This window comes from Tyto alba, unplaced genomic scaffold, assembly GCF_018691265.1.
Source record: "Tyto alba isolate M040663 unplaced genomic scaffold, T.alba_DEE_v4.0 Super-Scaffold_6, whole genome shotgun sequence".
In the NCBI taxonomy this organism is placed as follows: domain Eukaryota; kingdom Metazoa; phylum Chordata; class Aves; order Strigiformes; family Tytonidae; genus Tyto; species Tyto alba.
The window spans coordinates 48,818,540-48,844,598 of NW_024881327.1; the positions used below are offsets into that span (position 1 = coordinate 48,818,540).

The 26,059-nt window shown below is 40.5% G+C and overlaps 1 protein-coding gene across 2 annotated transcripts in view; it reads right to left on the bottom strand.

Moving 5' to 3' along the window:
- FGFRL1 (fibroblast growth factor receptor like 1) overlaps positions 1–26,059 on the bottom strand; it is a 178,610-nt gene that overhangs the window by 21,677 nt on the left and 130,874 nt on the right. The window lies entirely within an intron of this gene.

Here is a 26,059-nt window from a genome sequence, read left to right on the forward strand (position 1 = left end):
GGGCAGCCTGTTCCAATGACTGACACCCCTTTCGGTGAAGAAATATTCCCTAACATCCAATCTAAACCTCCCCTGGCACAAGTCGAGGCTGTTTCTTTTTGTCCTATCACTTGTTACTTGGGAGAAGAGACTGACACCCACCTTTCTACAACCTCCTTTCAGGTAGTTGTAGAGAGCAGTAAGGTCTCCTCTCAATCTCCCTTTCTCCAGGCTAAACAACCCCAGTTCCCTCAGCAGCTCCTCATAACACTTGTTCTGTAGACCCTTCACAAGCTTCGTTGCCCTTCTTTGGACATGCTCCGGCATCTTGATGTTTTTCTCATAGTGAGAGGCCCAAAACTGAACACAGCATTCAAGGTGCAGCCTCATCAGTGCTGAGTACAGGGGGACAATCACTTCCCCAGTCCTGCTGGACACACTACTTCTGACACAAGCCAGGAGGCTATTGGCCGCCTTAGTCACCCGGGCACACTGCCGGCTCATATTCAGGCGGCTGATGACCAATGCCCCCAGGTCCTTTTCCACCAGGCAGCTTTCCAGACTCAGTCTCTGGAACATTTAAAATTATAATGGCCTAACCCTTGCTGAACTAGAGATTTTACAAATCCATTTGCCAAAGTTGGCTCATCTAGTTCCCAAAGAGAGCTTTAGCAACTCTGTGAATACTGTATGATCAATAAGAATGAAAAAGCACAACAGAAAAGGATGTTGATGAAAAAGGAGTCCTTGAAGACCGTAAAAAAAAAATCTCTGTTGTCTTTATCTATGCAGAGGAACTTTGGACCTCTTCTGATTTCCTGCATGGAGTTCTTCTGATTTCATGCAGGATAAGACTTGTGCACACCATGTTCATTTCTCTCCTCCCCTTCTCTGTCCCCATGACTCTCTATCTGGTTCAGATCTGCACCTACTTTATAACTCTTTCTCCATCTCCTTCCCCAACCACTTTCTATAAAGCTATGGAGGGAGAAGCTTTCCTGAAGGTTTAGTTCTCCCTTGTTCCTTGTGGTCTACTGCTATCCACAGAGATCACAAATTCATCTGAGACACATTCTCTGTCATGGCAAATCTGCACATAGGGATGCTCCAGGTCCTGCTGTAACCACACAAAGAACCACAAGGAGAAAAGGCTGGAGCTTTTCACTGAACCACTGTAATTCCCTGCCCTACCATTAAAACAACTACATTATAAAGGCAATCACAGGCCTTCCGCCATGATGACTCCTCCAGACACCAGGACCTCCCACCTGGCTTCAGGTCTCCGTTCCACAAGGAGAAAGAAAATAATTCTTCCTTCTTTGTTGTTGTTGTTACTTTTTTTTTTTTTTTTTTTTTTTTTTATCAGCATGCTCCAGCACACACAGACAGCAGTCCCAAGAGCTCTGCACCACAGGCACCAGTCTGTGGTTATATTCTTGATCTACTACTGCAGAGGATGAAAGGGAGAAGAAATCAGAGAACAAGATGAGTGGTTAGGCTTCTGCCTTGTCACCAGCACTTTTTAAGCATGAAATAGCATCACCAAAAAGAAAACAATTACCAATCAGCTGTTCCAGACCTTAAACAAATTGATAATATTTCCCAGCATTTTTTAATAGTTACTTGAACAATGATAATGTCAAGGATTTATTGGAGACAGGTTCCCTGTATATTAGATATTGTTCACACACAGCACAAAAGACAGACTCTGTTTAAAGAGTTTACTCTGTGGGGGTAGTATAGGGTACAGGCACAGAGTACAAGTCATGAATTAATAGGTTCCTTAAGAAACATATTTTTTAGCATCTACATCTTTTGGCCTGCTGGGGAAATTATGGACGTCTTGCTATAGAGTTGAGAAGCAAAGCTTTGTTTATAACACCAATCAGCCTATCTGAATTTATAACTATTTTATTGCACTTACTATTTATAATAAAAAATCATTAGTTATTTACAATAAGTTTAGAAACATTGGGAAGAATTATGTGATTTTAATTGTTATCTGACAAATAAAGACATTGAAATAGTCCTTACTTTAGCAACCTAACTCTAGTGCTCAAGTTAGGAGTGAGAACAAAAAGAAGGTCAGGTTGACATCTACCTCTCTTCCCTGGCGGCAAAGGGATGTTGGAGAGGGCCTCAGCCGTGTACAGTGGCTGCCAAAAGTGAGGTGGTATGAACACTCCACCCAAGAACATAGGCCAAAATTCCATCTTCAACAATCCTAAATTGCTTAGGCTTGGGGGAGGGAGGCATGCCACTGAAAGGACTAATGCAAGGTTAATGATAAGAAGAAGATTACAGCAGAGCCGAGGATAAACTGATAAGACCTGGCTCTCAGCCTTCTATTTTAACCATTACGCAGCTGCTGTTCCCCACATAAAGTTATATCTCTATCACTCCCTTCCTAGTAGCACTGATCAATGTTTATTATTACCTTTACTGTGTAAGAACATCATTGATACATGTTCTATCTCCCTGAACATTCATATGGTCAAAATAACTAGCACAAAGAAATTCCCAGAGGGGTTGGAAGGAAAGAGAGGTCATATATGTCAGTGACTGAGTACAGGAATTATTTTTGGATGGCATTTATAATCAAACAAAAATAATCAATCTTACAGTCTTGTCCCTTCCAAACACTGAGTTAATTCCTTAGTGTGGAATTACCCAATCCATCATAATGAACAGGGAATTGCAATACTGGACTTTACAGACAGGAATGTGGATCCAGCTGTTTCTGCAACACCAGTACGAAAACTATTGAAATGTTCTTTATGGGCTGATATATTTCATAGTCTTCTGGTAGAAAAGTAAAAATATCTCTAATGGAAGAAAATGAAACATCCTATGCAGTATGACAATTACCAAATGAAACAAACTCTCAGAGAGGACTGCTGCTTATATCTTTAATGGGGAAAATGAGCCACATGTGTGCTTGCTTGAGGCAAAAAATCACACCTCATCAAGATCCATCACTAGCCTATTATGTTTTAACTTTGATTTCAAGAAATAATAGTGCTTATAAGTGGTAAATGTGCTAAGAAATCTACAGAGAATGACAGTTTTTAATTAGACATTATAAAACATATAAAAATCATAGAATTATGGAATGGTTTGGGTTGGAAGGGACCTTAAAGATTATCTAGTTCCACCTCCCTACCATGGGCAGGGACAACTTCCACTAGACGAGGTTGCTCAAAGCCCCGTCCAACCTGGCCTTGAACCCTTCCAAGGAAATCTCAGTGTCTGAGATGTTAGTTATATTCAGTAAGGCACAGAATGTTGTTAGGGAATTCTTCTCAGATTTCAAAAGTAAATAGAACTATTTCAGAAAACAGTCCATATATGTAATAAATATGGATTTTAAAAAATTATGTCATTTGCAGCTGCCAGCCCCTCAAGGGTCATAAACATCTTACTATATATTCAAATATCTTTTGATAAATGGACTTGCTAAAGGACAGGTAAACCACTAAGACAGAAAGTACAGAAAAGGCATTTGAAATGGTAGAGAGGAAAAACAAATTTCAGCTTACTTTAAAAAAAAAAAAAAAAAAAAAAACAACTTAGTTTTATCTTTTATTAACAAACGTGTATGCAGTAGTGTAATAGCAATATGACAGTGGTGTAATGTCTCTGACCACTATAATTTATAGCATGACAAGAAGTTAAAGTTAAAGGAATTGAGATTTTGGGGTCCAACCATGAAATATAGAAAGTAGCCTCAGTGTCTGATGATGTCAAGTCTTTCAACATTGCCCTCAAAAGCTGTTAAATACACAATTTTATTGGTGAAGGGTCATATACCTTCTACATAATGTTCAATGAATGCTACCTGTATCTCTGGGTCATTGTCAGACTAATAATAAAATGGTTTAAGTAGCAAAATGTTACCACTTTCACAATTCTGTCCAAGAACAACTCTGGGCAAGTGGCAATTTTGTTGGCTCCCAAAACAAACGGAATACTTGGCACCCTACATAACGTGAGGATTACAGTATATTACACTGGATAATATGGGCCTATGTCTCGCCAAAATTAAACCTAACCTAATTACTTGCAGTAAATTATAGCTTTCCATGTGGGGTAAAACACAAATTGTAAAAATGGTTGCTCCACAATTAACTATATAATCCCAATGCTGTCATTACAAATTTCTAAAACATACTTCAAAACAATGACTAGTGTAGTACGGCCATTCCTGTGGGATGGAATTTAATTCCCTTGTGTTTTTTGCACTGGTTTTATTTGAAGATGCCTGTCCTAGCACATGACCAGCAGAGTAGGAGAACAACCAACAGAGTAGGAGCAGAAAGGACCAGAGATGGCAGCTATCTAAGAAAACATGTGAAAACCAAAATTTTTTTAGGTAGAATTCAACAGCTTTTGGGTGCTCAGTCACAGAGCTACTGTATTTTTTGAAGACTGAGGGTGAAGCTCTTCCCAACACTCAGAACCCTCTACAGAGATGAAATGCACCCCAAGTCGGTGCACTTCATACCTTGACCCTCTTTTAAAGGCTTCACTGAGATGAAGAAACAGAGGCAGAGACTCTGCATGAGTAATACCGTTTTGCAGATAGGGAACAAAGGCACGGAGACCATACAAAGGCATTGAGAAGACAGACTAGGGCTGCAATTTTAATTCAGTGCTTGTCAATGAACCAGAGCTAGATAACACCTAACCAGTTAGTTGTCACCTATGACATTGCCTAGACAATCCATAAACAACTTTTTCCAAGAAATATTTCACCTTCTTTGATATTTAGAAGCTAAAGCAGGTGCAGCTTATTAGCTTTCTATGTGAGTTACCCCATAAGGACTCATCTTGGAGAGCACTGGAAGCCACAGTGTGCACCAAGGGTAGAAATGGGAACAGTTAAGTCCTCTATTTAAAACATGAAGAATATATCTCAGTACTATCTATGGGGGAAAAATATTTATTTTTTCACTATCGAAAAGCGCTTTCTACAAAACATCTAAATACTTACTCTAACAAGCACTGCAGTTACACACCTTATTTTTTACTGTGATAATATATAGTATTATTAACATACTCATATGAATATTGCATACTGAATGTATCCCACACGCTGTTGGCTATTTTAAACAACAGATGTGAGAGGGATTTAAATGCCAATTTTAAAACTGTGCAGTTGATTAAAATCCTGTGAGCCATTCATAGATTGCCAGATATTCTATTTACATGTATTCCTCCCATGTAAAATACTTCAGGGAATACTCTAGACCCTGGCATATGGTTTAGAATGATGATAACTGATGCTGGAGATGCCACACAGACAACAGGACATATTATCCAGTTACATCTGTGTGTAAAATGCTTTGAGATTTTTTGATGGAAGGAGTTATGAATGTGTGAGGCTGGGATGTTACATTTATGTCCCTCTAAATCATGCTCACAGATAACAAGCAGTTAGAGCCCCGTCAATGCAAAAACAAGCACTTTTATGAATGCATTTCATTGCATCCATGTGCTGTTATCCTCTAGGGTAATTATGACTTGTGGGTGAACCTTTAAAAATAGCTTAGGATCAGCTTAAAAGAAGCACTCCAATGCCAAAATGCATCCAAACATTGAAAATGGAAACCTTGTGAGAGTAGCCTGTGCACAGTCAGATTGCAGCGCACTCAGGGCTTACTCTTCACTTCTAACACTGGGGAAACCCCTATCCATGCCACAAATCTCACTGACTTTAACTTCTGCATCTGTAGCCTCACAAATCCCATGGGCCCAAAACTCCCACGCTCTATAGCAGAGGCCCTGCCTGACAGATTACATGCAAATGTTACAAATACATCATAGGTTATAGCAGAGGAATGTTCACAGTGCTGCAGACGTGTTCGGGAAAAACATTCAGCAAGACCCCTTGGTAAAGTCCCCATGGAAATACATCCTGAATGAGCAACTCTATCGTGTGAAAACATTCCTAATAATTCCTTCTGTTTTCATTAATAATATTAAATTTCCTGCTTCTGGGGTATCTTTTTGTTTTAACAAGCACAGCTTTTTGTCTCGTCTTCTGAAAGACTGCACCACTGTAGTCTATTATTACTGTTTATGCTGAAGTCATTTAAATGGGCCAGGCATCCATATCCAAAATCAGCAATTTGCAAGCCATAATCTCATACCAACCAGATTAATGTGACACCTGAGATGTGTTTTCATTCAGGACATAGGAGTCTGAATGGCTGAAAGTGTCAGAAATGCATGAAAAAGTAGTCTTTCTGCTTTGGAAACGTATATGCAGTTGATTCTGCAGTTCTTGTAAGTGACCTTTGGTGATTTTTTTCTTGACAAACAGCCAACTAAAATTGAATCAAATTGTAATTGGCCAATGGTTTGAAATCACTAGAAAAAAAATAAGAGAGTTGTTTTCTTACTATTTGAAATACCTCATTCTGGCACAGAAATAATTAGGGGTGGATAAATTATCTGGTCTACCATTTTCTCTGGCATATTATTTTACTCATGTCTTTCTTCTTCCTCTGCAGGGGGTGCTTGTGGTCATATTGTTCTTTTATTTATGGCTCACAGCCTTTTCAGTGGCAGCACGCACACCAAAGCACAGTCACAGAGCAGGAATGCGAGGTAACCAAGAAGAGAAAAATGTCCCAGACCATGCCAAATCTTTACAAGACCAGCAGTTAAGCAGAAAACTATATACTTAAAAAAATAAAACCTGGGAAACAACAATGCTTAATTGGAATATCATGATTTGTTTATTTACGAGCTTTAAATACAAGACCTGTTTCCCTATTGAAGCCTAATTGGTTCTTCTGAAATTCTCTTATAAAACAGTGCTCATATTATCCAGCTGATGCACTCCCCTACTTATTTTGCTCAATGGTAACTTGCTTCCACTTTGAACTGGTTGCTCCCAGGACTGCTCTCTGGCTCAGCTTTCAAGCTGATTTCTCTGACAAGCTGGCAGCAATAAAATAATTCATTCCAGAGGCTGAGAGAATCACCCGCAGCATATACTGCAAGTATCATCTGGCAGCAGTACAGAGGCCTACGCAATGGGAAGCCTGGGGTAAACCCTGCGCTGGGATGCATGAATGCTGAGGGGAGGAGGAAAGGCTTCAGTAATTTGACCAGGAATAAAGACTGCATCACGGCAGTGGGATGGGAGGAATGCTGGAGAGGGGTTGCTCTGAGGAAGACTCACTGAAAGAGGGAAGAAGCAACCAATGAGAGGAACATTTAGAATAAATCTGGAATACCCAAGAGAAGGAGCAAGCCCCTAGGATGAACCCTGTGATGTGGCTCAGGTTTTCAACCTGTGATCTGCATATCCATGACTGCTTCTGAAGGTCCAGGGAAGACAACTGAGGAGGACAAGCCAAACAGCAGTAGCCATGCTTTTGCAATGATTTGGTATAGTTTCATCTGTATTTCTGTGGGAAATGATGGGGATTCACAACGTGAAAAAAAATTTCTTGTGTTAAACAATATGATGCAGGAAGTCTTATAACTATGAAACCCTGAAAAAAGTGAAACAGCAGATCTACTCTTGTTCAAAAAAAAGGTAAAGTCCTCAGAACCTAGGAACAGCATGGGGTTTTGTATCATATCTGTGCCTGGGGTTTCTATAAGAAAAAATAGGCTAGAGGTACTACATCTCCCTGATGAAGTCACTGGATCTCTGAGTGCTCAAGGCAATCAGGACTTTCCCATATCAGCATGACATTTAATGGACTGGGCCTGTTGCAAGGAAGTCTGATTACATATTCTCATGTACTTCCAAACCAACCACATCTAGATAGAGATTAGTCACTGTTTTTACAGTAAACGCCTGGACTAAGATCTGCTGTCCGATGCATTTCCAAGGGCTAGAGACCCCACTACCTATATACCCTGAAACCTGTATTAGCAGCAGCTCCAGCTTGTTCCCACATACTCCCTTGGAGTCCCATGTAGGGGGAGGCAAGTCAGGGTGATTTGGCAAGTCCCCTTTGAGATAACAGAGCAGGAAATCAGGTTTTAACTGTGCTGGCTTTGTTCTTTGAGCACTCAAAAATTATACCATTGGAAAACTGTATCAGCCTCCTCATGAATCTTCCTTAATTTGACTCTGGCTGGCATAACCATAATTTGTCAGCATTTCAAACTGCAAGAAGTCTGTTCCACAAGACCTCATAACAGAGAGTTCTGGCCCTCCTGCACAACTCAGTTCAGCTCAGCGGACATCTTTCTACTGCCTCTTTTCAAACTTGTCCACATTGTCCTGGACCAGTCTGAATAAAGTTCATTGATCCCTAAGGATGACCTGGCCAAGGTCAACTGCCCACCCTGCAGCTAGAGAAGCTGTCTAGAAGGTGATGCACCATGTTGCCCTTTCACAAGCAAGAGCTAATGCAGCCACACTGTCAGTACACCATAGATGAAAAACAGACTTTATAACATGACATTCAATCACAGAGGCCCATACTGAAATCTTTCCATTGAATTGCCAGGCTGAAGTTGGCAGAATTTAAGATTATGTATTAAATGAAGCAGAAAATTGCTTCTATTTTATTTCTACGCTACATGTTACTCAAGTGACCAGATATTCCAAATGAAAATGCATTGGAAGCTTCCCAGAAACCAAGGTGTGGCATTAATTCTGTATAAAGAAGAGCAGAAGGCAGCTATCTCCTTTCAATTGCATGAGTGGTTAGTTGGTGCCCAGCAGTCTTAAGAAGATTAAATATCACCTTAATTTCAGAAGCCTTTTGCTCTGGTTATAAAAATGCTACAACTGCAATAATAATACAACTGATTGCAAAACTTCAGTGTTTGGCTTGGATTAATACCACTGTTACTTTATTCCACAGGGAAAGTGGTGCAGCGGGTCTTATGCGTTATCTCCTCCAGACAAGAAGGGTTAATTGTCCATTATTCGTTACAGTAATTGTGTTTCTGCTTGCTCAATGGAAAAATTGTGTTTTCTGCTTTATAAACAATGGGTTAATCAAAAGAAAAAAAAAAACCTTTGAAAACAGATTTCTTTTTTTCTGTTAGCCTATTTTTTTAAAAAAATATAAAAAAGTGAAAAAGTGTTTTTAGTTACTGATTTTTTTTAAAAATTAAAAAGCTAATTTGGAGACAATAAAGCTGGGAAACATACCCACCTCCATAGGGAAACACGCCATATAACCATTGTTCAGGAGACATCTTTCAGAAGAGACTTTCATGGAACTATTATCCCAAAGCTATCAAAGCCCCTTCCCCTTCCTCCCCTCCAAAGGGGAAAAGCGCAGCAAGCGGCACGGCAGTAGCCAGGGTCCAGGCTCTGCTCTACCACCAGGGAGGTGACCTTCCCTGCTAATGGCCCAGGACCTCATCTGTGAAACCCAGAGCAATAGGTTCCCACCAACTGAGAGTAATATGAAGATAAATACAGCCAAATTGTGAGCCTCCCTAGTACAAGGATAGATACAGAGGGGCAGGCATGTTGTTTTAGTCAGTGTGTGTAACTCACTTAAATCTACCATGCAGTTTCAACTTGCGATCCCATATTTCCTGTCCTAATCTCATATACAATGTGGGTTTTGTACTGTTAAACAGTTTTTCTGTGGTTGCTTCATAATGATGGGCAAATTGATTCCTATATGAAAGGCCAGACTCTGCTTTCAGATACGTACACTGTTTCCACTGGTCTGAAATGGGAGTAGTCGGTGTGTCCAAGAACAACTGGTGGAAGAATAAGGCATAGGTATAAGGCACAGAGGAGCTGACTGCTTCTCAGATCTGCCCAATGCCTCTGAGTAAAAATAAGCAAGTTATTTACTCCTCTTATTTCCTCAAATTTTTACCCATGGTAATATTAAATCTACATTTTCTGCTGTTACTAAGATTACATATTCTTTGGGTAACAGTTGTTCAGCTGTCCATAACCAGCTGTGCAACAACACCCTACTACAAGGAGTTAGTAATGACTAAAAGCAATGTTGGTATATTCCTTAGAGAAAATGTTAAATACAAACTCCTTTTAACAACCTGTACAGCATGACAGAAACGTTATACAACTATCACAGGCCTGATGAAGGCACACTAAAGCCAATTAAAATGTTTTATTGGCTTCAAAGTAGAATGGATGGAGAACATTAATGTTTATGGATCGATGTGAACAACACTGAAAGACCCAATAACCTGAAACTGTTCTCCAATGGCATCTCCCTGAAGGGCTGAAGTGTTCTCCGTCATATATTAGGGATTATATCAAAAAGACTGAAGCAATACCACTGGAAAAAAAAAAAAAAAAAAAAGAAAAAGAAAAAGAAAAAGAAAAAAAAAAAAGAAAAAGAAAAAGAAAAAGAAAAAGAAAAAGAAAAAGAAAAAGAAAAAGAAAAAGAAAAAGAAAAAGAAAAAGAAAAAGAAAAAGAAAAAGAAAAAGAAAAAGAAAAAGAAAAAGAAAGAAAAAGAAAAAGAAAAAGAAAAAGAAAAAGAAAAAGAAAAAGAAAAAGAAAAAGAAAAAGAAAAAGAAAAAGAAAAAGAAAAAGAAAAAGAAAAAGAAAAAGAAAAAGAAAAAGAAAAAGAAAAAGAAAAAGAAAAAGAAAAAGAAAAAGAAAAAGAAAAAGAAAAAGAAAAAGAAAAAAGAAAAAGAAGAAAAAAGAAGAAAAAAGAAAGCAATGGAAAGCACAAGCTGTAGAAGGTCCCAGTAAGGGAACAATAAAATTACTTAGGAAAAAAGCCTGGATAAAATTACCACCTTCACCCTTCAAAGTTTCTGCCTGAAACCAAATCTAAATCACACCTTTGCTGCACAGGGGTGTTACTGGACAGGAAGGTAAAATACCTAGTTAGCAGCAGCAATGCAAGGACACGCAGTGAAAGATGCAAAACCATCTGCTTAGTAAAATGTTGCCTCAGGTCGACATATGTTATGTACTTTATTTGTGTGAGTTCTTTGATACCCGATTTGATCTACACCTTGGGGTTTTTCGAGCTTAACAAGCAGTAGGCCTTATGATAAATCCTGATCTGCATACACACTCAATAGTCCCATTGGCAATTTGTGCCAGAAAGATCTTGTTCTTAGCAAACTTGATTATTACAACTGTTGTTTTAAAAGGAAACTGTTTTTATAAAATATGTTATTGCTTGTCTGCACATAGTAGATAAGTAGACACTGATTTGTGCTTCTGTCATCCAACCAAAGGACAAGCTTCCAGCATCATCCACCAAATGAGACAGTACACAAGCACGTTCCCATGTGCTACAGGCAAATGGACAACCCCATGTAAAATAAACAATACCTGACCATAAGTTCTTCTCAGTGCCCGTGATTTCTTAAAACCACTCATCTTTGCCATGGCCACAAAGTATATTTCTGAGGAACCTATCCAACCCTCCTGCCTACCAGAGCTGAGGAAATGTCAGGTGCTTTGCCTTCAGCAACAAATATTCTCTCTGGGAATGATGGACAGTGTAAAGCCACTCCAGCATGGGCAATTCATCTGATAAAAGGGTGACGATCCAGCAACATATACAAGGAGGCAAGGTTCCACTGGGAAGAGATGAAATGCTGTTTGATTGGAACTGCACAGGCAGAAAGTAGTTTCAGAAAGGTAAGAATTGAATTGTCTAGACAGCCTTACTCACTGCAAGGAGAGAGACTGGACAGATAATGTAATACCTCCAGCCTTTGCCATTTCCCCAAGGTGAAAGATAAGTCAAAAGGTTGTCTTTTCCAGCAAAATCACTGCATTTCACTGCAGGTCTCAGCTGTTGGATTTTTAAATCATATGTCCTCAAGATCTAAGAACAGGAGCTGGTTATTAAAATGGCAACAGCTATGAGTGAACACAGTTGAAAAGTGTAGCCCAGAAGGGAGGGGAGAGTTGACTTTCATGTCATACATTACTACTTCTGAGCAAGGAAAACATAACTGACAATATATTACAATGAAAAGAAACAAGCTGATCAAATACTCAGCACTGAAAAAAATTGTTTAGAAGAAACTGATTTAACCAGCTGCATTGTAATCCATAATGACACATTTGAGTTTCGCTCTGTGAAAAGCAAATGAGATGCTCTTGGAAAAGGAACTAAATGCCTCATAACTTACAGAACATAAAAGCAGAGACACCTGTACTGCAAAGTCACAGCTGAGAACATTTTCGGCTCCAAATCCAGGCCCACAAATAGCAGGACAGAAAGAAGTGTTCTTTTTCTTATGTCTCAACTGTTGCATACTCAGCATGAGAAGTAGATACCTGCCTCCTTCACTCCAGTCTAGCCCAGCAGGACAGCCTAAAGCGAAGTGAGCACTCAGAGAGAAGTGGCCATCAGTGAGAAATTAGCTACGTATCAAGACTTGCCTTAAATCTGCTGCGATAATCTAGCAGGTCTAAAGACTCTGATTCACAGTTCAAGCAAGGTAAGATTATATAAATGCTACAGGGGCCAAAAATAGCAGAAGAAAGCAAAGGAAACCAAAAGCCAGTGCAGTTGCTCTGGAGGAAAGGCTGTTGTATTGGCTGACTGCAAAAGCAGTCCCTTTCTCCAAAATTTGTTTGTAAACAACTTTCTAATATTTCAGAATGGAGTATTCTCTAGTACTACAGAAAGTATTGGTAACGTGAAGAAGTTCAAGACAAATCAACCCGCCAAATAACCTCACCTCTACTATTAATTTCTTATCTTTCAAGAAATTCTTCCCAGATCCAGATAACCCTGGTGTCTGGGAAAATTCAAATCTACCTAAAAATGGGGCAGGTCAGACCCAACTGGATGCCTGCATCAAATTTACAGCACAAACAGTAACTACCTGCTGCTAAGGCACCCATTGCAATTTTTCTCTCCAGAGCTATGGGAACGGTGGGCTTCATCCACACAAGTGTCTATTAGCACAACGTGCAGAGTGCTCCAGGAGAAAAGCGGAAGGATTATGCTACAAACTGTTCCGTATCCTTCAAAAGCCTTCACTATGTTAATAGCCTTTAAAGTGACATTTCAGAGCACCAGTGGCACCTGGTCCGGCTGCTCACGGCTCTGCTTCCATCTAAACCCCTCACTACTCATCTCCCAACCCCACAGGCCAAGGTGAGGAGGGCTTGTGCCTGCCTACTCAGTGCTAAAATTTATTGGTTAGGCAAGAGGAGAGGACACAGAATTCTCCTTCAGTTCCTTGTACACATTCTCCTCTACAGCTGCTGAACGTAACTTTAGCAAACATCAAGGAGAACAGGAGGCTTTACTGAATTAAAATATTTAACATACTGGCTAGTCATCGTTCCCTTTGAAACCAATACCCATCTGGGATTTGACTTCATGAAGACTGCTACAGTCTTTCCATACCATGTCCCAAAAAAGTTCAGAAGGGAAGCACATTGTTGTATACTTTATGTAGGCCTACAGAAAGATTGGGTTTGGAGTGCACATGCACACAAAAACTTTTTATCTCTAGGGACCTAACCTTTGATAACTGTCATTGCAAGCATTTTATTTTGCTCACTTAAGTAGCACTATCAATATCTGCTCTAAAGACAAACGTGGTCTGCTTTTCCAAGCAAAGGAAAACAAATTAAAGACTTAAAACACACATCAGTTGTTCACTTCAGCAATTTGATCGCTATCTTTTTTTTTAATTTATTTCCAGAAGACCCTTCAGGCCAGATAATAGTCACTCACTGCTTGCAATGCTGCACTTCAGTCCACAGCACGTGTATTTTTTGAAAGCTTTGATGAAATATGAGTGAGAAGCACAGATTAGAATCTGGCCTGGAATTACGGTTTGAATTTTGCAAAAATGGATACAGCAGGTCAAATTCTCCTCTCTGTTACACCAGAGTAGCATTCCAATGAAGAACAGAAAATCCATGTTTTTAGCGTTCATTTTTTAGTCTATTTATACAACCCAGAATGATGGGGGGGTTTTAGAAGGATTAAAATCATTTCTAAGAAATACATGGCCAAACTGCATGTATACAGCTCACTGGCACATCAGCTGAATGCTTGGCTGAAGAATAAAAAAATGTGTGGCTCTGTGTCATTTGGGAGAAGGCAGATAGGTCTTACTGCCTTGCAAGTCTTCGGCCTCTCTGTGCCAATTTCTGGAGTCTGGTTGAATTTAGAGGAAGCACTTCAGGCTGTAGAAATTTAGTTGCAGCAGCACAGAGCTCAGCAGGGGCAATTTTACTCCAATACTCAGGATTCCTCAGTTGTTCTGATTTACTCTGCTTAACAGTATGATAAGACACACAGATTTTCACACCACCATGGCTAGGTGGATGCTGCTCCCCATGATATCTAGTCTAATTGCATCTGTCATCACTCCATTACACTGAAGACAGTTGTGGAGGCATACCCAAAAAGCAGTGAGAGGAATTTAACATTTACCTTTAAATGGAAAGAACAGACATAAACATGGTGGCAAAGAATAACATCAAAAGGACCCTGTGCAACACAGTCTGGGGAATGCTAGTGTAGGAGCAATGTAAGGCATTTCTGATGTGCACACACAAAAAAAAGTAGCAGTTGCAGCCCCACACACATAATATGGACATGAGTGGGTGCAAGTGTGAGTTGCGCCCACATGCACCCACGTGCATGTGAGAAAGGGAATGGGGCACTTGCACTTCTGGTGCTGTGGCACCGCAGTTTTTCAAGAGACAGCATTTATTGGCCCTGGTCCTCCACTTGCTTACAGTGGAGACACATCAGGGATAAATTTCATCCTGTGATTCTAAGCAGCTGGCCAAAACAATAAAACTGCAATCTGTAAACGTGCTCAGGCTTTTTTTTCCCCAAAAGGTAATAACTTCCCCTTACATACACACATGCACATTGTTCAGAAATATTAGCCATTTCTCCCCTGCTCCAGCTCTGGTAAGTCAGGTAATTGAAGCTTCAAAGGAGAATCAAGGTTTAATGGAGCTGTGCTTGCCAAAGAAGACAAAGGACTTTCATTACATTTTTTGCAGCTTATTTACATGACTTATCTTCTTATAAATTCAACTTCCTTCCAAAATTGATAATGAGGTGCCTTGAAAGAAAGAAAGAAATGGAATAGTTTATTTTGTCGCAAGACAAGTGATTATTTTTGTGATAGAGTATGTCTGGTGTAAAGTTCAAAAACAATGGAAGTAATAGTCTTTAGGCAAAACACATAACTGTTCCTGATAACAGCCTACCAGGGAAAAATGTTGCTTTTCACAATTCTGCATAATAGCACTGACAAATACCTTCCAGGAGCAGCTGTCATAGTTAATTTCTGTTCTAAGATCTAAAACCAGGGATGGCTTTTCAATGAGACATTATTCATAACTTTTTTGTATTTTATTTCTTTTGCCTGAGTAGAGAATGGACATTTCCAAGACAGGAAAAGAACCATTAACATACTAGATTAAAATGTTTCCATGCATTTCAGCCCTTGTCATTCTGACTTGGACACAAATATATCCAATTTCTCCACTGTGGATTCCTCATAAAATCACAGGCATGATGATATTTTCCCATACTGGCCTCTGAAATGTGGCAAAGAGCCTTGTAAATATCAAGATTTTAGTGAAGGAAAACCAGAAACAGAGCAATTGGATAATTTGAAATAATGATAGAAGTTACTTTCTAGGTAATAAGTGGTCAAAAAATAGGCAAGGTAATTTGCCCTGATTTCTCATTCAGCAGCTGGGATGCATGGAGAAAATATACTCAAAACAACAAAAGGGGGTAGATGATCAGAGAAAGGACAGAGCAAACCATCCCTCTCTGTAGGGAGTCAGCTTCAACGTTTAAACTAACTGTTTCTTTATGGCTTGCACACAGAACCCTGACAAATAAGCACTCACCCAGGACATCTGACAAATTAATCTGAGGGTCTGCCCATGTGAATTTATCCCAAAAAATTACCACAGTTAAATCATGCCTTAGCTGAATATAAATTCACTTGAGAAGCACTCAGTTCTGGCTACAGGATTCTTATTTCCAAACTTTTTCAATGTATACATCAGCAAATGAACAGCTTGTAAGTTTGAGCTTCACTTTTAAAAAAAATATTATTTCTATGTCATGAAATAAAAACAACATTAAAGAAAAACTATGTGTGCAATAATTAAACAAAAATAAAAAGCTCTAGCATACTTGAACAGACAACTAAAAATAGTTTCCAAAGAGATTCTCAACATTTCTAAAAATAAAGCTGTCATAATAAGAGCATGTTGCAATAGCAAATCTTGATGGAAAAAGTTCTGAACCTTATGTGTGTGAACTAAAAGAAACCAAAGCAAGAATTTTTACAAGTCACTTGACTCAATATTACGGTACGTTAACTTTGATTTTTATTACCGCTCAGCATTTTTGCTTTTGGACCAGACTAAAACCCAGAAATACAAATGAATACACATATGGAGGTGGGGAGAAGACAATAGGAGGATTTGTGTTGTAATCACTGAAAAAATGCAATATGAGTTCTGTCGCTAAAACCTGAGTGGCTTGTCATTTTACCTAACTGATTAGTTCCATCCATAATTAAAACCCAACTTTTCTCCCTGAAGGCTATGAATCAAAACATGTGTCTGAGAATGGTGCAGGAGGGACAGCCTGGGATGGGATGTCGGCTCAGGTTCAGGGCACAGCTCAGTCTCACTCCATCGAGACTAGACTCCAGAAGGAAAGTAACTTGCCAAAACATCCATTTAACTGACCACCTCTTATTCCGTGGAATATCACATGTTTGCAAATAAAGTTGCTAAAAATAAAAAGGGTAGCTGCTCTGCCTCTACACTGATGGGAAAGGCAGATGTTGCCTGTAGCTCTACCCACCACAATTTTATTCTCAATTTACCCGCCACCTCCTGTTTTATGGCTCACCCTGCGGTAAGATACTGGAAGTAAGAGCTGCTGATTGCCAGTATGAACCTCGTGCTGGTGTTTATAGTGCTTCATACCAGCAGCCTTTGCTGGAAAACATTTTGGAAAATATCAAGAAACATTCTCCAGTCATTCCAGTGGGAACCCATGAGAGCTCTGAATTAACCTTGGCCAAAAAGGAAGTGAAAATGGAAATAAAATGAGTGAAGATAGCGTTCCTGATAATGCATTCAGTTTACATGCCAAAATCCTGCCCTGAGATAGAAATGGGCGACTCGGCTGCTAAACAAATGCTTGAGCAAATAAATTGGCACCCATATTCCTAACCACAGGCTATTGCAAAACAAAACCTTGTTGCTACCCTTCGCAGCACTGGAAAAGGTCATTTCCCAAAGATGAAGGGCTGCAGGGGTGCTCCGAGTGGGCCAGGAAACCCCAGAAACACCGTGGCAGAGCACAAAATGTGGCAGGAAGTAGCAAAATCACTTAATCTCTATCTCTTCTTAAGATGACTGAGTCTTTCTGCAGATTTCCAGGTGTGACCAAAAGCTGCTTGTGTTTGACAGAACAAGATGTCTGTGAGCTGGCTGAAGTCCCAACCTTTCCAGGCTTCCTCTCATCTCTCTCATTAAGACTCTAATGATCTCGTGATCATCCTAGAATCATCCTATTTCATAAATTCAAGCTACACCAACATAGTGTGGATGCCCTATCCCACCATGTGTTTGCATCCCTCCTTGATTAGACACACCTTTACATTTTTCTGAAATTAAACATTAGCGTGGAACTTTTGAAAAATAAATATTTGAATTGTGATTTCTCCTGGAGGGCTCCTGCATTGATTTGTGAACACTGTTTTTCTACACCATGTAAAATCATGAGCAAATCAGCAGATGCATTTTGGAGAATCCAGATTACGGCAAACACACTGGCACCCAAAGCTAGGAGACAACACAGCAAAAAATTAGCCCAGATTTCGTTAGTCACACTGACACACAAGTTGTTCAGCTGTGGCTCATCTCTAGTGGAAATGCAGCATATGTTGAGTATTTCAATGATGTGGTGAATGCGGTTAGCACAGAAATACAAGCCCAGAGAAAGTCATGGCTGGTTTTACAGGAGGTGCAACCTAATCTCATCTCAGACTCCCTCATCTTCAACCCACCTCCATCTATCCAAATATTTTTGAAAAATGCCTAAACTGCCTACTGGTCAGCTGTATACCCCCTTATCCATAGAGGTGTGCACACTGGCCTTTACTGGTCAGAAAATCACAAGAGGGTACACACAGGTGAAAATAAAAAACTGGAACTTGTAACTTGATTTTTTTCCTCTTAGTTGGAGGCATATTTTTTTTGTATTACTCAATTGTGGCTCTTTCATTAAGCTAAATGATTTAGATGCCTTTATGTATGCAGGCTGGCATGGTGAGGCAGCGAGACCGGACCTCCAGGCCCACCAAAACTCCCACTGCTCCAGAGGAAATAGCTTTGAGAGCATCTGTGTTTGGAGTTGGTTCCGGAATAACTATTTTGCCAGCAACCCCATGGCGATACCCTCGTTCCCAAACTCTCAATCCAGATGGGGAATGAATGGTGAGCTCAGACATCTGCAAAGAGAGGTTTGAACCCCAGAATTGGTGTCTAACAATGAATTTATGTCACAATACCCTTTCCAGAGTTTCCAAGCTTTAGTGCAGGGGAAGCAAAGTGGGCTGCCTGGATGAATCTCTGTGCCAGCTAAACCTGCAGTAATTCTGCATTTGTTCGTACTCTCTTAAAACGACAAGAACTATTTTGGTTGCAAAAGGAATGTTCTGTAGGAACAGCAGGAGGCAAATCCTGGAGCCTTGACTTGCCTGTTATACTGGCTGATACTCAACCGAGGTTCCCAGCAAGGCCTGAGGGAATTTAGCTGCACCCAAGCTTCATGTTTCAGACCCAAGGGACTATTGATACCTTAAAAAACCCAAAATAATAAAGCCTCTCTTCCTCCAAAGCAGGAGCATTTGGGAATTCAGGGGAAGTCTGAAAGCTCCTAACGAAGGGAAACATTTCTATGGAGAAACTCCTCAGTGCAGGCAAATTAGAACTGGAAAAAATCAAAGCTCTGAAGGGTTTTATGCAACAGTAGCCAAAACCTTGAAAGAAAACATTGTTAAAGGTTTGTATTTTCTCTACTCTTCGGGGAGACCATTTCTTCTGGAGTGGCCTACATTCTCAGGCCTGAATGCTCCAAAATTAATTGCTTTGCGTCGTCTTCCCTCCCCCCACCCCTTTTCCTTTCTCTCTCTTTAGCTTAGTCCCAAGCCAGTGAAGTCTTGGCTGGGGCCCGTAATGAACTGGCAGAATGATAAAGAGATGCTGGGCTGGAGGGAGGTGGGGGGACCCAAAGCCCACTAATAAGACCAGGATCTCCTACTTACGCCGTGCCCCACTGCAGGGAAGCCATTAAAGACCCACAGAATAGAAGAGAATAGGAAGAAAGTTCTTACAGAGAGACCTCCCCTCCCCAGGCCCTCTCCAGCACTTGTTCAGAACAGAGCCCTCGACATGGCTAATCCCTCCACCGCTTAATGAACTACAAGCTTCCCTTTCATTCGGACAAAAGTTTCTTTCCTTTCTCGGGCCTAATCGCAGACAAATGGTCCCCCCACCATGATGCCTGTTAAAAACCCATTCCCTTTTTTGAGGCTGCAAGGCAGGAGGAATGCCACTGGCAAGAATAGGTACCCTTGAAATGAGCTCCTTCTGCACTTCTGAGAGATAAGTGGGAGATGACATTGGAGCTATAATGGAAAAAATATTTTCACAAGGCAGCATCTGTTGTTTCAGTGGAAGCAGCCCCATTTTTGTTCCAGAATGCTTCTGTGCATCTGTCTATATCTTTTCTGTCAGTGAAACAATTACCTCCCGCCCGCCCTCTCTCTCCACACACATATATTACTGGTAGGAATGTTGCATGGCTGCACAATAAAGCTGCCACAGCCTGTGCCGAGTTTCGTACAGACAACAACTTACTGCAAGAAGGAGTTACCGGTTTGTTTCCAAAATGAAATAGTAGGCATGACTGTTACAATTTATTACTTCACAATCCGTGGCATGAACTCAAATATTGCCAGTTCCATACAAGAAAAGGAAGATATGCTATCTAATTGAGTATAATATAGTTGAGCATCCAAATTTTATTTTGGTACATAAATAATCATCCTTATTTCAGGATAATAAAGAGGCAAAGTGTTTGCAGCTCACTTCCGCTAAACAACAATGAAACCAGGCCATTTATTTTACTATTTAACCTCCCAAACACAGTATGAGTATTTTCTCTTGGTTGACTTTTTAGATAACCACTGAAAGTTGATTTCCCCAAGTTTAAAAAATACACCAGTATCAGAGCTGGGAATGTGCCAGGTCTGCCAAGCCTCCCTCTAGATGTATGTCCTCTGTCTCACACTCCTGTGTGACAAGAAGATGTATAGACTTTAAAGCAAGTAAGGACTGTTTGAACATCTAATCTGAACTCCCATCTAGTCAGTGCTGCTGTATTTGGCAAAAACATTTTTTCAGGAAAACTTCCAGAAATAAGCTGAAGACATCAAAAGATGGAAAATTCATCCTTTCCCTCAGCAGTTTGTCTCAGGGGTTTTTCACCTACACTGCCTGGCTAGTTTCTACCTTGCTTTTGTCCAGACTCACCTTTTAGCCCTCATGTCAGCTTATGCCTTTCTTTTGCTAAATTAAAGTGCTGTTTAATATCCTGTTTTCCACCCATTAAATTCTTGCACATTACAATTAAGTGACCTCTCAGTCTTCCCGTTGATAAGGTTTACAGGTGGAGTTCTTCAAATCTTTTTATTTAAGGCCCTATATTCACCCTGTCAAGATTTTTGTGGCTTTTTATATAGCCCCCCTGATATGTCAGTGTGCTTTTTAATACATGGGCCCTTTGGCTGTGTACAATGTCTTTCTAATTCACCAACGCTGCTCACATGGCAAAACAACCTCCTGCTCCCAACAAATGAGACCACACTAGCCCTTTTGCAATGGCATCGTTTACATCAATATCTAATCATATTTGAGAAATAGAGAGGTACTTAGCATATAAAAATGCCTTTCTGGACTTTTTGTGGGAATGGATACTGCTTATTTTCTGCACCTGGACTGAAGGAAAAGGCAGATTTCAATTTGTTCCAAGATAATATTTAGTTACTGAATTTGACTAGAAGAGAAGGGAGAAGGAAAGATTCCCAAACCTATCCCAGCACAGAGCCTTGGGACACAGGTTTCTCTCATGCTCCCATTATAAGGAAATGCTGAAGTTTGAACCCGCGTCTCAGTATACTTCATAACCAGTTACTTTATATTTTAAAAGGGAAAAAAAATAATCCGTGTGTGGCTTAAATAAGCAGATGTTAATCAATTAAGAACAAATGCTTACAATGGATAAGTTTACATCAATCAGCAGCTCAAATAAGACCTGAAGCCTTTCTCTGGGGCATCACATAGTCAGCGTTTCCTTTCCTATTACAAATCATCATAGCAATAACAACTGCAGTTTCCTAACAGGCCCCTGTGTAGATACGCAGAGTTTTGGGTATGTCACCAACAGTCCACAGAGCCTGTCTGGGAACTCACAAATGCATTTTTCCCAGCAGCTTATATTTGTTCCTATACTTCTGCCTGTAGTCTGGATAGATCCAACAAATGCAGAAGCAAATGAAGAGATTACAAGTAGGAGCACTAACACAATCTGAGCTGTGCAAAGCAACCTCAGATCACCACATGCTGCAGAGGAGAGAGAAGCTGAAACCCGCTGGTGCAAAGAAGAGCTCTGTGGCACCTTGAACCACCACATTTATCTAAAACAAGGGTGATGACACACATTTGGAACAGCGAAGTTTTAAAATGAACCAGTAACAGCTATATAGAATCAGGAAAATGCATTTTTGACAGAAGAGGACTCTTCTAAGGCTATTTCCCACTATTACACCATTGAGTTATGGCTCTCTTAGGAGAGGCTCTCCCTTTTCAAGCAGTAGAGCCCCCCCAGTACCCAGGTTACTCCAGGTTTTCGCGAAAGTAGCACAGAGCTTATCATCACTGACTTGCAGCAGAATTCACACCACAGTCTAGGTGAATCTTTGCCAATGTCTGCAAAGCACCTAGGACATGAGAAGTGACAAGTATTAGTACTTTCAGCCATGCATTTCTGACTCTCTGGAGCAGGCTCAGTTTCAAAGGGCTGGGTTTGGTTCTTATTTCTCTCAAGCTTGTCTGCCCATCATTACTTGCAGGGTCAGGCACGGGAGGAGGGGTGTTCTACCCAGCAAATCAAGCAGCTACAAAACAAAAGGAATCCCGTTCAATTATTCCCAGCAAGCGGATTAAGCAATGAAAGCGACATATGAGTCCTTTGTGTGGTATTTTTGCAATTATGTTCATTTTTCCTACATTACTAATACGCTACTAGAAACCAGACACCATGCCCAATAATGCGAAAACAAGACAAAAGAATGGAGCCAAGAAGGGGAAGAAACAGAGTGGAAAATGCAAAACAGTAAACTATTCCTCTTAGCAAATGTTAAGTACCAGCAAGGGCGCATTAAAGCTGGGCCCCTAGACTCATGCAGCAATGAGCTAGGAGCAAAGCAGCAGATGGTGATGCAGCAGATTAGAAATTGCTACCAACTGCCTGTCTGGAGAGCTTTGCTGGGATTATAGACTTGAGGGCAGAGCAAAAACCTGCAGTGAGAGACATGAAAATGTAGGCAACCTTGAACCAGGAAGGGTCCAGGCTTCACTAAGTTTTTATCTGCCCATGTGGACTCTACTCTGCCAGTGTCGGAGAAAGCAGACAGAAAGGTTTTGTGAATGTGTTACTAGAAAAAGTAACTAGATCATGTTACTGCTGTGAATCAGTGTAGCTGCACTGGCAGCAGCAGATCTAAGACAAAATGTACTATGAGGTTCAGGCTTCAGAGACCAGACAAAAACTGACGAAGGTAATTGTCTCGTGATGGGCTTACAAAGGAGTGGGAATGAAAAAAAAAACCACCATGGCCTATGTACATCTTAGAAGGAAACACTAAAAATGGATTGCTTCTTTATGTTTTTTTGTTTTTTTTTTTTTTTTAAGACCACTTACATACTATGACCAGGCAGGACTGGAGCAGCTCTCACAGTTCTCGTAGCCTTTCTCTACCCTTTCACATAGCCTGGTGTGCAGTGTGCTGGACTCTCTATGTCTCTCTCTGGTTTCTGGACACAAGGAATCAATGCACTAAGACTTCTAGTACAGAAATGTACCTGTGGTGGGAGAGTCTCAAGTGTGCCAAAGTGCATATACAGTGCTCCCTTCTGTGGAGATCAATGATTAATTTTCCTTTACCTTTCTATCCTTTTTGCCTTCCAGGTGTAATTGTAGAGCAATACGTTAATATTTCCCCATTAAAGTGCTATTATAGAGAAATCCTTTTCTCCTAAAGTGCTGATAAAAAGTGATGTACGACATCTGAGGGATGATCATCTTTACCATTGGCTGCTTGCAATAGTGACTGCCGCACAGATACTGAGAGCAGAAAGCATCGCAGCACCCTTTAGTGTGGAACAAGTGTCTAACAAACTATTTCATTCAGAATTTCATTCACAAACTCATCCTCATGTTGAATGGTTCTCAGTTAAATTCCTGTTAACTACCAGCAGCTACTAGTTTATCAGTGCATCTCTAGCTACACAATGACAAATAACACACCTAAGCAGGAACTCATGAGATCAAAGGAACTGACTTCAAACTTTACTGGATTTTGTTTTTCCCTTGTATGACCAGAGGTATTTTCCAGAGCAGCAGTTAGATGAAAGCTCAGGAGGAGATCTACTGTATCAGGATGGGTAAATGTGCATGTATGCATATATTTATCCCTGCAGTCCTCCCAAGGACTCAAAGTGCCTTCTGCAGAGGGATACAGTTTCTTTACTGGGTGATGTCCAAGCATCAACTTCTGTTGTTGGCTTTAACTAATGAAACATTCTGACAATAAACCACAGCAAGCCGCATGCTGCATCCATCGTGCTGAACCAGTGTGTGTTTGCACACGCATTTTTGAAAGCACATTTTCCTTGATGAGCATGTAATTTGACTCAGTGGGTCAGTGTAATGTGTGCTACATGGGATGGGAGAGTCTTTCATGATACCATTCACATGGCCAAAGATCTGAAGCAAATCTATTAAACACATTATGTTATTCCAGATATTTAGCTGTGGAAACAAGATCAGGATCTGGCTTATGATCACAAGAAAAATGTCCTTTATGACCTTTGTCTTTCAAGAGTGAGGGGGGAAATCTGCCACTTGAACTTATAAGGTTTATTGATACAAATTTCAACCTGGACCAAAGAGGACCTGAGTGGGATAAATGTTAAATCAAAGTAAATAAGTATTTTACAGCAGTTTGGATTTGGGACTCCAGTTGTCAGTCCATCTAAATGTTAATCTTTTTCTATTCCAGCGTCTTCCAACCAAATCAACACAGGATTCTCAGTCTCTCCTGAGAATGTAAAGCTACAAGTAGCTTTGGAGTTTTACTGTACAATACCTATATACATATACTTTAGAATTGCACATTTGCCTCAGCTTGACCCCATTTAGTTTATGAGAAAGTATCTTAATAAAATTCTCTTAAAAAAGAGTGAGGAGGGGATTCTCCTCCCATAAATACTGCCCTGCACTCATGAAGGAATCCCAGTCCCCAGAAAGGTAGTTGCTCCTGTTGTAGAGGGAAAATACAAGGACATGAAATACCTGACTACTCCAGTACTAACTATTTAATATGATACATATATATATAAATGGTATATATATAACAGTGTGTGTTTATACACATAATGGTTTCATTTGGCACAAATTAAACCATTTCCCTTTAGTACAGGTGCTCAGAAAGTTGGTATTTTTATATTGTATTTGTCAACCAAATAAGACTTTGCTGGGAAATATAGAAAGCACACAGGCTGCCCTATTAATGTTTTTTCCAAGAAGACTGGTGACATGGGCAGCAAGACGTGTCACCACTTGCTGCCCTGGGGGACGATTAGTGGGTCTGATCGTGTCAGCAATGCCACATGCAATGTACACACCAACGCACACTGTGACCTGTGGGAAGGGAGCAGTTGGGGTTTATTACCATTTCCATAAGGAATAAACTCTCATTAGACTGGCCAAGGCAAATGCTGGCCTGCCCTTCGGCCTGCCCCAAAGGTCAGGGCTGGTGGGGCCAAGCCAAGTGCTGGCCGTCATCTGCTGAACCTGTGCCACTCCCCACGCAGATGAGGCTCTGCTTTTCCAGTACGCAGCTACAGCCAGGCCTGGCAGATGCTCTTCGTTGGTGATGCCAGGACTTTCGCCTTGGCTTGGCTTCTCCCATTTGGATGGGAGTCATCTACAGCGGCAGACAGGCTGACGCCTGACAAGGGCTGCCCAGCAGGCAGAATGCGACCCCTTGGTGATGACTGAGGGCTCCCTTCTCTACCACCTCTGAGTCCATGCTCCAACTGCAGAGGCAGAAAAGAGACAAGCCTGTGGTGCACAAGGGTGCTGGATCTACCTCTTGCTGCTCAGCAGCTGAAGGCAAGAAATGTGGTCAATCTATCTGCTGCAGGGAACTTAGGTCTATAAAATAGCAGAAATGGTCAAGTTTCTTTTAAAGCCGGTGCTCTTTGTAGTGAAGGCAAAATAAATCTGTTAAACTAAAACCCCAATTATAAAGGTCTTTTCACATCAAAAGAGAACTTAGTAGCTTTGTTGTTTCCACAATAATAATAAAAAAAGAAACACTTATCAGGAGACACAAATTAAATATTTGTTTTCTTTGCTGATAGAAAGGGTAAGGTTTCTCTCATCTGCTGCACAAGTAATTTGTGCGCGCTCCCCTCATGTAACACTATGCCTCTCTGCCATCAAAGCAGTGTAGGTAGAGTTTAAGCACTGCCCCTACTTGCTCTGCTTACAAGGCTTGCTTAGAAGACAGGTCTCCCTTTGGAGATGCATTTTACCACCAAATCCCTCTTTTCAATGCCACACCCACTGTACTAGATCACAAAGAAAGGGGACTGTTTAAATACAAAACCACAACTGTTTGATCACAGCAGTGTTATAATTTATAACTACTGCAACATTTTTCAAATCTCCAGGTATTTATATAAGAAATAGTTAATCTTCATTCCACATCTTAAAGATGTATTATTCCCTCTTTACCAGAGACAGTTGACTG